A 13,914-nucleotide genomic window follows, 5' to 3' on the forward strand; every position below is an offset into this window, starting at 1 on the left:
TCATCTTTGCCGCTCCCAATCTTAGTCACCCTTCAAGATTGGTCAAGGAGTGTCCTCCATTACCACTCTCTCTTTACCTGTAATGGTTGAGAAAGGATGTGGACTCTGGGGATAGTCTCCTGTGTTCAGATGCTGGCTCTGTGACTTGTAACTGTGAGCGAGCCATTTTCTCTCTCTGCGTGTTTCCTCATACATAACAATACATAGTCTTTGGAGTCAGACTTCCTGAGTGTGAATCTAAGCTTTGCCATTTAACTATTGTGGAGCCTTGAATATTTTCCTAACCGGTTTTGTTCTTTTTTCTTTTAGGATTTATTTATTTGAAAGAGAGAAAGCAGGAGCAGGAGGTGCAGAGGGAGAGGGAGCGAGAGAATCTCCAGCAGACTCCCTGCTCAGCGCAGAGCCCGATGTGGGGCTCGATCTCATGACCGTAAGATCATGACCTGAACTGCAGTCAAGAGTCAGAGACTCGGGCGCCTGGGTGGCTCAGTTGGTTAAGCGACTGCCTTCGGCTCAGGTCATGATCCTGGAGTCCTGGGATCAAGTCCCGCATCAGGCTCCCTGCTCGGCGGCGAGTCTGCTTCTCCCTCTGACCCTCCCCCCTCTCATGTGCTCTCTCTCTCTCTCAAATAAATAAATAAAATCTTAAAAAAAAATTAAAATAAAAAAAAGAGTCAGAGACTCAATCAACTGAGCAACCCAGACTCCCCAAGGTTTCCCTTTCTTTAAAATGGGGATAATAAATAACATGTACCTCTATCTTAAAGGGTTTGAGGAGGTTTAAAATAATCCATATACAGCATATGGAGGAGTATCTGACATGTGGCAAAAACTGAGATGTTATAATGATATTGTTATCATTTTCTTAGAACTACCTATCCCACTCTGGATAAGTGGGTCCCCCAAAGCCATGTGTCTATCATGGATAGTAAACCCGTGTTACAACTGACTGGACCAGAGGAGAACAGCTGGCTCAAACTGGCTGAGCCAATCAGATTCCTCTGCTTAAGAATTTTAGCAGGGGAGGGGCACCTGGGTGGCTAGGTCAGTTGAGTGCCAGACTCTTGAATTCGGCTCAGGTGGTGATCTCAGGGTTGTGGGACCGAGCTCCACGCTGGACTCTGCATTCAGCAGGGAGTCTGCTTGAGGGTTCTCTCGCTCTCTCTCTCCCTCTCCCTCTGCCCTCCCTTCCTTCCACTCTCTTTTTTTAAAAAAAAAAGAATTTTAGGGATGCCTGGGTGGCTCAGTTGGTTAAGCGTCTGCCTTCAGCTCAGGTCATGATCCCGGGGGTCCTGGGGTCGAGCCCTGCATCGGGCTCCCGGCAGAGCGGGGAGCCTGCTTCTCCCTCTCCCTCTGCCTACCACTATGCCTACTTGTGCTCTCTATCTATCTGTCCAATAAATAAATAAAATCTTAAAAAAAATAAAAAATAAAAAAAAATTTTAGCAGGGATGAAAAAAGAAATTTTAGCAGAGACATGTAGAGACAGAGTTGGAAGCTGAGTCACTTTAATGGCAGGGCTTATTGTAAGATACAAGGACACCAGAATACTGCTGCTGAGGTTCCTGGTGCTGCTCTGACCCTTTCCCTTTAAGAAGTCTTATGATTTGACTTCTCTTTGTATTGAGTGAAATACTCCAGTACTTTTCTAGTAATATTTCCCTTTTTGATGAAGCTTTTGGTTACTTGTAAAAAAAAAAAAGTTTCAGGGCGCCTGGGTGGCTCAGTTGGTTGGGCGGCTGCCTTTGGCTCTCGTCATGATCCTGGAGTCCTGGGATTGAGCCTCACATCGAGCTCCTTGCTCGGTGGGGAGCCTACTTCTCCTCGTCTCTCTACTCCCCCTGCTTCTGCTCTCTCATTCACTCTCTCTCGATCTCAAATAAATAAATAAAATCCTAAAAAAAAGTTTCAGTTAATACTACTATATGTACTTTTGTATTAGTTATTATGTGTGTGTGTATGTGTGTGTATCAAGTTTAGTGGTTAAGAGCTGTATTAGTTAAGATCATGCTAGGTGCTTTAATAGAAAAACCCAAAACCTAAATGGTGTAACCCTGTGTGATTTATTTCTTACTTATGCAAAATGTATTCAGTAATAGGGGAGAGTTTGGGAGTGGATTCCCTGCTGTATGTAGATATTCAGGAACTCCGTCCCCTCCCATCTTCTGGTTCTGCCATCCCTTTTAGGACAGCCATGAAGGTCACAGAATTCAGAGAATCTGTAAACTGGATGGGAAAGAAATTTACATCTTTATTTTCTGTAGCTTTTATTGTAGGCAACAAACCACAGTAGTACTCATGACTTTGCCACCAAAAGAAATCACAGATTTTCATGTTATATTACAGATGTTACAAAATCTTGAAATAATGTTTATACTCACCACTATTTAAAAGTTATGATAGTTACTAGACTTACCACTAGTTCTAATTATTTAATGTGTTAATAAAAATCCATATGATATTATATCACAATTAAAAAAATTCCAATACCTATATTTCAATATGAATTGTTTTCTTTATAATCCTATTTTATGCATTTAAAACATTATTCTGGAATTCTACAAAATACTTGACTGATACTCCTCAAAAGTACCTGTCAAAGGTCATGAAAAAAAGGGAAAACACGGGTGCCCGGCTGGCTTAGTCAGAAGAACATGTGACTCTTGACCTTAGGGGCATGGATTTGAGCCCCACATTTGGTGTAGAGATTACTAAAAAAAAAATAGTAAACTTAAAAAAAAAAAGGGAAATACAGACACTGTCACAGATCAAAGGACACTGAGAAGACTGACACTGAGAAGACTTTTTTTTTTAAGATTTTATTTATTTAGGGGCGCCTGGGTGGCTCAGTCGGTTAAGCGACTGCCTTCGGCTCAGGTCATGATCCTGGAGTCCTGGGATCGAGTCCCGCATCGGGCTCCCTGCTCAGCGGGGAGTCTGCTTCTCCCTCTGACCTTCTTCCCTCTCATGCTCTCTCTCTACCATTCTCGCTCTCAATTAAAAAAAAAATCTAAAAAAATATTTTATTTATTTCTTTGTCAGAAAGAGAGCAAAAGCAGGGAGAGCGGCAGGCAGAGGGAGAAGCAGGCTCCCTGCTGAGCAAAGCACCCTGATGTGGGACTTGATTCCAGGACCCTGGGATCGTGACCTGAGCTGAAGGCAGAAGCTCAACAGACTGAACCACCCAGAGATCCCAGACACTAAGAAGACTTAACAATTAAGTACTACATGGTATCTTGGATTAGATCCTGGAACAGAAAAAGGACATTAATGGAAAAATGAGCTCAATCTGAATAAAGTCTGGAGTTTAGTTAATGATAATATACTAATATTGGTTTCTTAGTTTTGGCAAATGTACCTCAGTAATGTAAGATGATAAGATTGGAGGACACTGAAACCGAGTGGGGAATATAAGAAAATTCTCTCTACTATTGTAATGGACTGAATGTTTATGTCCCCCACCCCCACCACCCAAGCCATATGTTGAAATCTTAGAGCCCCATGTGATGGTATTGAGAGGTGATTAGTGCCTCCCATGAATGGGATTAGAGTCCTTATAGAAGAGGCCCCAGAGAGACCCCTCACCCCTTCTGCCATGTGAAGTTACAGTAAGAAGACATCTGTCTATAAGGAAGCGAGCTCTCACCAGACACTGAAACTGCTAGTGCCTTGGTCTTGGACTTCTCAGCCTCCAGAATTGTGTGAAATAAATTTCTGTTGTTTATAAGCCATCCAGTCTATGATATTTCATTATAGTGGCCCAAATGGACTAAGACACTATCTTTGCAACTTCTCTGTAAATCTAAACGTATTCCAAAATAAAAAGTTTATTAAAAACGGGGTAGGTTGTGCCTGGGTGGCTCCATTAGTTAAGTATCTGACTCTTGATTTCGGCTCAAGTGATGATCTCAGGGCCATGAGATCAAGCCCCAAGTTGGGCTCCACACTCAGAGGGGAGTCTGCTTGAGATTCTCTCTCTCCTTCTTCCGCTGCCCTCCCCCTGCTCTCTCTCTCTCTCTCAAATAAATAAATAAATAAAATCTTAAAAAAAAAAGAAAAACAACCATGATTCTGAAAAGGGATTCAGGTATCCATGGCACAGAAGGATAATGCCTGCCCTAGAGCCTCAGATGCGATTGCACAAGGGCAGAGAGAGCTTCAGATCAAGTGGGAAGCTTCTGTGGGCCAGGCCTGGTGGTAGGAACAGCTCTTCTGCTACGTTCAGTCACACGGTCTGTCCTGACACAAGAAGGTCTGGGAAATGACAGTAACTCCCGGACTGGGCAGCAAGTCTGCACTGTGGAAGGGCACACAACTCAGCTAGCCACCTACCATGTGAGTTCTGGCAGGGGAGTTATGGACTTCCTGTCTCTCAGTCAGGATTCTAACAGGAAACAGATGTCACACTCAAGAGATTCAAGGAGGGTTCACTTACAGAGGGGAAAATGTTCAAACGTGAGGTGGCAATAATGCAGGACCAGGGCCAGCAGAACCCAGGCCAGCAGAAGCCCCAAAGGACTGACATCTCGAGGGCGGGAAGTCAGCCATCACAGTAGCATAGTAAGGAGTCCTTAATGGATCCTCAACAAATAGTTTTAATTAAGTTGCAATAAAATGGAATGAAAAAGCTGGGAAATATATTATAAAGCCAGGCTGGCCTTAAGCAGAAAATTTCAAGAATAACTTCTATAAGTGCAAATACTTGAATCAGACAGAGCTCATTTGAGTTCTAGCTTCTCCACTTTTTTTTATAGTTTTGAAAAATAGATTTTTATTTACTTATTTGAGAGAGAGAATGAGATGGGGGAGTGGGAGAGGGAGAAGCAGATTCCCTGCCGAGGAGGGAGCCTGATGCAGGACTTGATCCCGGGACTCCAGGATCATAACCTGAGCTGAAGGCAGTCGCTTAAGCAACTGAGCTACCCAGGGGCCCCAGCTTCTCCACTTCTTAATAAAATAGGACTTGCTTCTGTAAATATTAAAATATCGACTATAAATACATTCCTAAGTTTTATTTATTTATTTATTTATTTATTTTTAAAAAGATTTTGTTTATTTATTTGAGAGAGAGCACATGAGAGGAGGGAGGGTCAGAGGGAGAAGCAGACTCCCTGCTGAGCAGGGAGCCTGATGCGGGACTTGATCCTGAAACTCCAGGATCATGACCTGAGGCGAAGGCAGTCTCTTAACCAACTGAGCCACCCAGGCGCCCCATTCCTAAGTTTTATTACCTATCTTTCCATCTCTGGCCTGAGCCTTGAGGCTGACTGCCCCAGAGCAAGAGAGAGCAGTCACTTGCCCTTTGTTGCAGGATACTTGGCTGATGGAGGAGTTCGAACATAGAGCTCCCTTGACTGTAAACAAGAGATTCCTGCCTGCTCCTAAGGCCCTGCTGGGTGGGAGGCTGGAGTGGAGAGGGAGACAGTGTCTCCAGCCCTCTTCAGCCCTGACGGGGGAGAAGGGAAAGCAAGAGAAGAGCGGGGCATAGATAGACACTCCGGTCCTGATTTCCTCTCTTCAGAGTTTAGGTCTGAAGGGAATAGGGGCATCAGACTCACGGACGCATGTGCTGGTAATAGGGAGACACTCCTGTTCTTTTTTTTTAAAGATTTTATTTATTTGACAGAGAGAGACACAGTGAGAGAGGGAACACAAGCAGGGGGAGTGGGAGAGGAAGAAGCAGGCTTCCCACAGAGCAGGGACCCCGATGCGGAGCTCGATCCCAGGACCCTGAGATCATGACCTGAGCTGAAGGCAGACGCTTAACAACTGAAACACCCAGGTGCCCCCCGCCCTTTTTTAAGTAGACTGGGCATGGAGCCTGAGCTCAATGCATGGCTTGAACTCACAACCCTGAGATCAAGAGTTGGATGCTTAACCAAGTGAGCCACCCAAGCACCCCAAGACACTCTTGTTCTTGATCAGTTTGAGGACTCTGAGATGAGTTGTCCGAAAGGCTGCCCCATGCTAACCTGGCAGTTCAGCCCTATCCGGCAGAGAGAAGTCTTGAGGTAGCTTTCCTTGCAATATGGTCGAGGCCCAGAAGTTTCCCCACTCCTCAGCCCTTCCTCAAAGTCAGAAGAGAGCTAAGTTGAGAGGGGAAGACCCGCAGGTCTTCCATGTGTAAGGCACCTAGCAGATATTTAATATGTTAGCTACTTTTAGAGATATTCTGAGGATTCAGACAAAACTTTGAAAAGGTCTATACAATGCTTTCTCCATTCCTAGAAATCGTAGAACAGAAGAGATCCTACCCCCGCTCCCCCCTTCCTGTCTCCATCCTTCCTCCACCCCACACCCCACCCTTGCCCCAGCTGGGATGATTTTGGTCTGAGCCTTCCCAGAAGCAGAGAGTTGGGCCAAACGACCTCTTGAGGTTTCTTTCTGCTTTTTGACAGCAAATGTATTGAATTATTCACTCTTTTGTATTCTACAACCACATTTTTTAGTCACTTCTCTGACCTTGCTATTTACACAATTTCCTTTGCCTTGCAGTTTCTAAAAAGGAAAGCCAGAACACGTGCATCCCCATTTTAAAGGCATATTGGCAGCATCCATTAAATTCTAAATTATTAAAGATAATTATCTCCCCCTCGCATTTAATGAACCCATACCCTGCATAAACTTGCTATGAGAGGGTCTCAAAAATTTGGGTGAAGACCACCATCACCTGCCACAGGATTCACCACAAGACGGCAATTGCAGTAATTGTAAAGGTCTGGTCTGGGGCAGGAGTGTGGTGCCCTCGAGGAGGTGAGAGACGTTCCGTCTGGCTGGTGGATCCGTGAGGGGCTGTGGAGGAAGTATTCGCCAAACCCTCTTCTTTTTTTCCCTGGCTCCTCAAAGAGACTACATCACCCAGACCCCATAGAGATAGGAGCAGCTGTGTGACTAAGTCAAATAGGATGTGAGTGAAAAAGATGTGCACAGGGCTGCTTGTAGAAAACCTCTTTTATGATTGTATTAGTTTTCCTCCTGCTTCTGTGACAAATTACCAGACTTAGTTACTTAAAACAACACGGTTTTGTTCTCTTACTTCTAGTGGCTGTGAGTCAGAAATCAGTTTCCCTGGGCTAAAGTCAGGGTGCTCACAGAGCTGGTTCTTCCTGGGAGATTTAGTGGGGAATCCATTTCCTTGCCTTTTTTAGCTTCTGGAGGCTGCCTGGGCATGCTCTGGCTCATGGTCCCTTCCTCACCCCAACATCTTTGATCCTCACATCTTCTTCCTCCTCTGACCTTGCCTCCCTCTTATGAGGACTCTAGCGATTACATTTAGGGACCACCCAGATAATCCAGGATAATCTCGCCATCTCAAGATCCTTAATCACATCCACAAAGTCCTGTTTGCAATGTAAGATAACATTCTCAGAGTCTAGAGATTAGGACATGGACATCTTTGGGGACTTGTATTCAGCCTACTGCAGTGATCCTCCTACTTGGTCTTTCCACACCTGCAGAGAACTATGAAGCCAAAAGAGATGGGAAAGTCCCATAAGCTGAGTGACTGGCTAGAACACAGTTCTCCTGCTGACTACACTGAACTGTGAAATGAGCGAGAAAAATCTTCTTGGTGTGGTGAGCCACTGTGGTTGACTGAATTATTGGCCCCGATATTTTAACCACTGCCCCCCATGTCAACACCTTTGCAAAGGCCTCGTTGTGGTCAGAGTGTACTTCCTGGCCCTTTGACTTTGGGCTTGACAATATGACTTGCTTTGGCTGGTAGCATGTGAGTGGAGGTACCTGACAGCATGCTCGGGCCTTAAAGGTCACTCGCGCATCCGCGTGCTCTCGTTTGCCTCTGCCATTGCCACGGACCTAGTCTAGTGCTTCACAATGGAATGGTTGTTGTTTTACACCAATAAAGGTTAGGATGGCTTACTAGATAGCAAAGATTAACTAATATAACTACTGAGATTTTAATTTGTTTATGACAGGCAGTTCGACTAAAGCAGGGGCTGGGAGGATAACGGAGTCAGGGAGATGGAAGAATAGAATGCCATGGCCAGAGGGGCGCCTGGGTGGCTCAGTCATTAAGCGTCTGCCTTCGGCTCAGGTCATGAACCCAGGGTCCTGGGATCAAGCCCCCCATTGGGCTCCCTGCTCCGCGGGAAGCCTGCTTCTCCCTCTCCCACTCCCCCTGCTTGTGTTCCGTCTCTCACTGTGTCTCTCTCTGTCAAATAAATAAAATCTTAAAAAAAAAAAAAAAAAGAATGCCATGGCCAGAGAGTGGGGCGTTGGAATCTATTATTCCAGTGGAGTAGCACTTCCCGGTGACAGCAAGGTCAGGTTATAACCATGAAGGGAGGGGCTAAAACCACATGGAGGCATTGTCACTTGAGATGAGCAGAGCAAAGAGAATGACAGAACTCGAGTTGACAGAACTTGAGTTGGAATGAAAGACTGACTATAAGCCAAGGGCCTGAGCCACCCCTGAATAAAGGGGGCTGGTTTTGAGACTGGAAAGCTAAACATCAGGTAACTTTGGAAAGAAGAAAATTCAGAAATGCTAGAATGACCCCATGAAGAGTGCGAGGAGTGGGAGACCTCCTCCAAACTTCTGTTGTCTGGAAACCAGGGAAGGGTGAAGCAATTGGGAGGTGATGTCTTACTTGGAAAGATCAGCTGTGCTTGATCTCAGTTGGCTGATTTAGTTCCCCAGAGGAAGAAGGGCAGTGCGGATGGGAAGGCTTCATGAAACCACAAATGTTGTGAGATTATACTGAAGCTTCTGCTGAGTGAACCAAAGCCCTGTGGCACTGGCTGGGTACCTCAACAAGGCCTGAATTAGGTGCAAATGCAAAAGTATCTCCCACTGGCACATTTATTGGATAAATGCTTTTGTATCAATTGGCTCCTTATTTCATAAAATTTAGTATAAGGCATAATGCATGTCAACTATATAATTCAATAATAAATATTAAAAAATAAAAATGGCAAGAGGGGTGCCTGGCTGGCTCCGTCAGTAGAGCATGTGACTCTTGATCTCAGGGTCATGAGTTCAAGCCCCATGTTGGGCATGGAGCCTACTCAAAAAAAATAAAAAAATAAAAAAATAAATAAAATAAAATGTTTTCTCAGGGCACCTGGCTGGTTCAGTTGGTGGAGCATGCGGCTCTTGATCTGGGGGTTGTGAGTTCCCATGTTGGTTTTAGAGATTACTTAAAAATAAAATCTTTATAAATAAATAAATAAATAAATAAATAATAAAAGGGCAAGGAATGGCATGAGAGTATGTTGCATGTCCTTTGTAGAAATCGAGTGTACTAATAATACAATAATAAATGCGCTTGATGTTTGAGTGCTCCTAAAAAGGATCTGGAAGTGCTCAAAAACTTCTTCCTGAAGCTCTAAAGACATCTTGAGGATATTAACTTCATTTTTCACAGTTGCAAAAGCTGCCCTCTGAAACAGACTACAACTTCCTGTCCTCCTTACGGAAGGCACTGCGGTGGCAAAATTCTAATTCCAAGTAGTCTACACCGTGTGGTAGGCAGAGCGATGGCCTCCAAAGAGATCTGTGTCTTAATATCTAGACCCTGGGAATGTGTTACCTTCCAAGGCAAAGGGGAATTAAGTTTGCAGATGGACTTAAGTTTGTTAATCAGCTGGCCTTGAGAGGCAGAGATGATCCTCAATTATATTAGGTGGGGCCAGTATAATCAATCCCAAGGCTTCTTGTAAGTGAAGGACAGAAGCAGAATAGGAGACCCAGAGAGGTGGCTGTGTGAAAGACCTGGCCCTATATGGCTGAAAGGGGGCCATGAGCCAAGGAGTGCAGCCAGCCTTGCAAGGGAAAAGGAAAGGAAGCAGATTCTTCCCTAGAGCAACCAGAAGGAATTCCACCCTGCTGACACCTTGATTTTAGCCCCATTAAGACTCCTTTTCACTTCTGAGCTCCCAAATTGGAAGATAATAGTATTTTCCTCACATGTGCTTATCAGTACTTAGCTAAAGACTTGATGGGAACCCTCCTCAGATCTTTGGAGCTCTCTCTCTTTCTGTGCAGCCAATCTCTCTGGTGCTCTGCCCTGCAAATTCCAGCCACCCGCGGCTTCTCAAATTCTCAACTCTGTCTCCTTCACTCGGGAGACTGCAAGGCTGGACCTAGCTTCCCTTTCTCTGTACCACGCCTGGAAACGTCCCAGGCAGTAAGCCAGAGCGAGTGTAGACCTCATCTTTTTATTTCCCTTCAGAGATCACTGTTCTCTGCTGCCTCTTGTCCAATGTCTGAAACTGTTGTTTCACAGCTTTTGCCCAGTTTAAAAAAAATGTTTTAAGGCAGGCAGCGATTTTGGTTCCTCTTACTTCATCATGGCAGAAAGCAGAAGTCGAGGGAGCCATACTTCTATCACAGATGGGCTGTTTTTCCCTGAACAAGTTCGTTAGCCTCTCAGACCTCGCTTCCTCCAGTGATTTTTTTTTTAAAGTAGACTACTTTTCAGAGCAGTTTTAGGTTTATACCAAAGTTGAGTGGAAGTTACAGAGATTCCCCATATACTCCCTGCACCCACATGTGCATAGCCTCCCACATTCTCAACATCCCCCACCAGAGTGTGACGTTTGGTACAACTGGTGAACGTGCATTGACACATCATTACCACACAGGGTCCATAGTGTACAGTGCAGTTCACTTTATGTGTTGTACATGCTGTGGGTTTGGACAAATATATAGTGACAAGTATCTACCATTATGGTATCATACAGAGTAATTTCACTGCCCTAAAAATCCTCTGTGCTCCACCTATTCATCTCTCCCCACATCCCCTACCCCTGGCAACCACTGATCTTTTTACTGTCTCTGTAGTTTTCCCTTTTCCAGAATGTTATATAGATGGAATCATACAGTATATACCTTTTCTTTTCTTTTTATTTATTTGACAGAGAGAGATCGCGAGAGCAGGAACACAAGCAGGGGGAGTGGGAGAGGGAGAAGCGGGCTTCCCGCAGAGCAGGGAGCCCGATGCGGGGCTCGATCCCAGGACCCTGAGATCATGCCCTGAGCCGAAGGCAGGTGCTTAACCAACCAAGCCACCCAGGCACCGCACGCAGTATGTATCTTTTCAGATCACCTTCTTTCATTTAGCAATATACACTTAAGCTTCCTCCATGTCTTTTCATGGCTTGACACTCCACTGTCTAGATGTTTCACAGTTCATCCATTCACCCACTGCAGGATGTTTTGGTTGCTTCCAGGTTTGGGCAAGTATGAACAAGCTACTATGGATATCCGTGTATAGGTTTTCGTATGTGCATAACCTTCATCTCCTTTGGGTAAATACCAAGGAGCACTATTGCTGAATCATACGGCAAGAGTATTTTTAGTTTTGTGAGAAACTGCCAAACCATCTTCTAAAATGGCATTCCCACCAGCAATAAATGGGAGTTCCTTTTGCTCCGTATCCTCACCACCATTTGGTATTGGAAATGTTCTGGATTTTGGCCATCCTAATAGGTCTGTAGTGATATATCATTGTTGTTTTTAATTTGCATTTCCCTGATGACATATGATGTGGAGCGTACAGATCATATACCATTTGCATATCTTCTTTGGTGAGGTATCTGTTAAGGTCTTTGGCTCATTTTTTTGCTCAGGTTGTCTGTTTTCTTATTGTTGAGTTTTAACTTGTTCTTTGTATATTTTGGATAACAGGTTTTTTTGTTTTTTTGTTTTGTTTTGTTTTGTTTTGTTTTGTTTAGAGAAATGTCTCTTGCAAATAGTTTCTCTTAGTCTGGGGCTTATCTTTTCATTTTCTTGACAGTATCCTTCGTAGAGCAGAAAAATTTAAATTTAATGAAGTCTGGCTTATCAATTTTTTTCTTTCATGGATTGTGCCTTTGGTGCTGTATCTAAAAAGTCATCAGCAAATTCAAGGTCATTTGGGTTTTCACCTATGTTACCCTCCAGGGGTTTTATAGTTTTGTATATTACATGTAGGTCTATGATCCATTTTGAGGGATTTTTTTTGTGAAAGGTGTAAGGTCTGTGTCTAGATTGATTTTTTTTGCATGCGGAAAAAAATTGTCCCTGTACCAGTACCATTTGTTGAAAACTCAAAGGATCTTAGGTGATATTTATGTAGGTATAATATAAATGTCAGCTGTATGGATGTCCTCAAACTCTTTGAAATTCAAATAGCAGCTAGTTCAAATACTCATCCCCAATGTCTCTGAGGATTCTCTGGAGCTTAAGCTCCTCTTGGTGTCCTCTGGTTGAGGTCATGTTTCCAGCCACATTACAGACCGTCAACCCAGTGTTGCTTCTGTCTTTTCCTCACCTCATCCCCTCACTAGAGACCGCCTCAATCTCTTCTCTCTGAAGCACTGCTCACCTATAATGTACGTGAGCAGATATTATCAAAGGAAGAGAGGCATAGAAGAGATGATATTTAGGGCAGAATGGCCTAAATTGGATTTTAACATTTCTGAACTTAAAAATCCCTGGTCTGTTCTTTCTTATGAAGAAATCACTCTGTATCTCTTCCTTTGAGGTTGCAGTCTCTTGGCATTCTGCTGGGTCCGTCTTGGGGTCACTGCTGACCCACATGACATCTTTGTGCACATTTAGAAAAAAAGCAGCTCTCCTTTAGCAGGCCTCGCTATTCACAGCTTGACAGCAGAAAGTGGGCCAGATTTCAGCCCCGGTGCCCCCTCATCTTGCTTAGCCTTCATCCTTCCCTAACCTATTTTTGTCCTTAATCCCCCAAATTCTTGTTCATTTCTTTTCTTTTTAAAGATTTTATTTATTTATTTGACAGAGAGTGAGAGAGAGCACATAAGCAGGGGGAGTGGCCGAGGGAGAGGGAGAAGCAGACTCCCCCCTGAGCAGGGATCCCAATGCGGGTGCTTGATCCCACTGTCCTGGGATCATGACCCAAGCCGAAGGCAGAGGCTTGACGGACTGAGGCACACAGGCGCCCCTCTTGTTCATTTCTTTCTTTTTTTTTCTTTTGTTCATTTCTTATAGAGCACTGTAGCTCTTCCTTTACTGGCTCTAGGCCATCCAAGTTATTCCCCGAAGTCTCCTTTTCATAATTAATTTTAAAATGTGCTCCTAGGTTCCTGAAAAAGTTAAAAACAGAACTACCCTACAATCCAGCAATTGCACTACTAGGTATTTACCAAAGGATATAAGAATACTGATTCGATGAAACACATGCACCTGATGTTTATATCAGCATTATCAATAATAGCCAAATTATGGAAAGAGCCCGGATGTCCAACGACTGACGAATGGATAAAGAAGATGTAGTATATATATATATATATATATATATATATATATACAATGGGATACTACTCAGCCATAAAAAAAAAAAAAGAATGATATCTTGCCATTTGCAACAACCTGGATGGAGTTAGAATGTATTATGTTAAGCAAAGTAAGTCAATCTGAGAAAGACAAATATCATATGACTGCACTCGTATGTGGAATTTAAGAAACAAAACAGATGAACATAGGGGAAAAGAAGAGAGGCAAGCCAGACTCCTAACTATAGAGAACAAATTGAGGGTGGTTGGAGGGGAAGTTGGTGGGGGGATGGGCTAAATGGGTGATGGGTATGAGGGAGGGCACTTGTTGTGATGAGCACTGGGTATTGTATGTAAGTGATGAATCACTTAATTGTATACCTGAAACTAATATTACACTGTATGTTAATTAGCTGGAATTTAAAGATTTATTTGTTTGAGAGAGAGGGAGGGAGCATGAGCGAGAGGGGCAGAGGGAGAATCTCAAGCAGACTCCATACTGAGTGTGGAGCCCAACTGGGGCTCGGGGCTCAATCCCATGACCCTGAAATCATGACCTGAGCCAAAATCAAGAGTTAGTTGCTTAACTGACTGAGCCACCCACGTGTCCCTTACCTAACTGGAATTTAAATAAAAACTTGAAAAAAAGAAAGAAGAAAAAAA

This window comes from Callorhinus ursinus, unplaced genomic scaffold (genome assembly GCF_003265705.2).
Source record: "Callorhinus ursinus isolate GAN/ISIS: 27379988/994484 unplaced genomic scaffold, GSC_fseal_2.0 scaffold8, whole genome shotgun sequence".
In the NCBI taxonomy this organism is placed as follows: domain Eukaryota; kingdom Metazoa; phylum Chordata; class Mammalia; order Carnivora; family Otariidae; genus Callorhinus; species Callorhinus ursinus.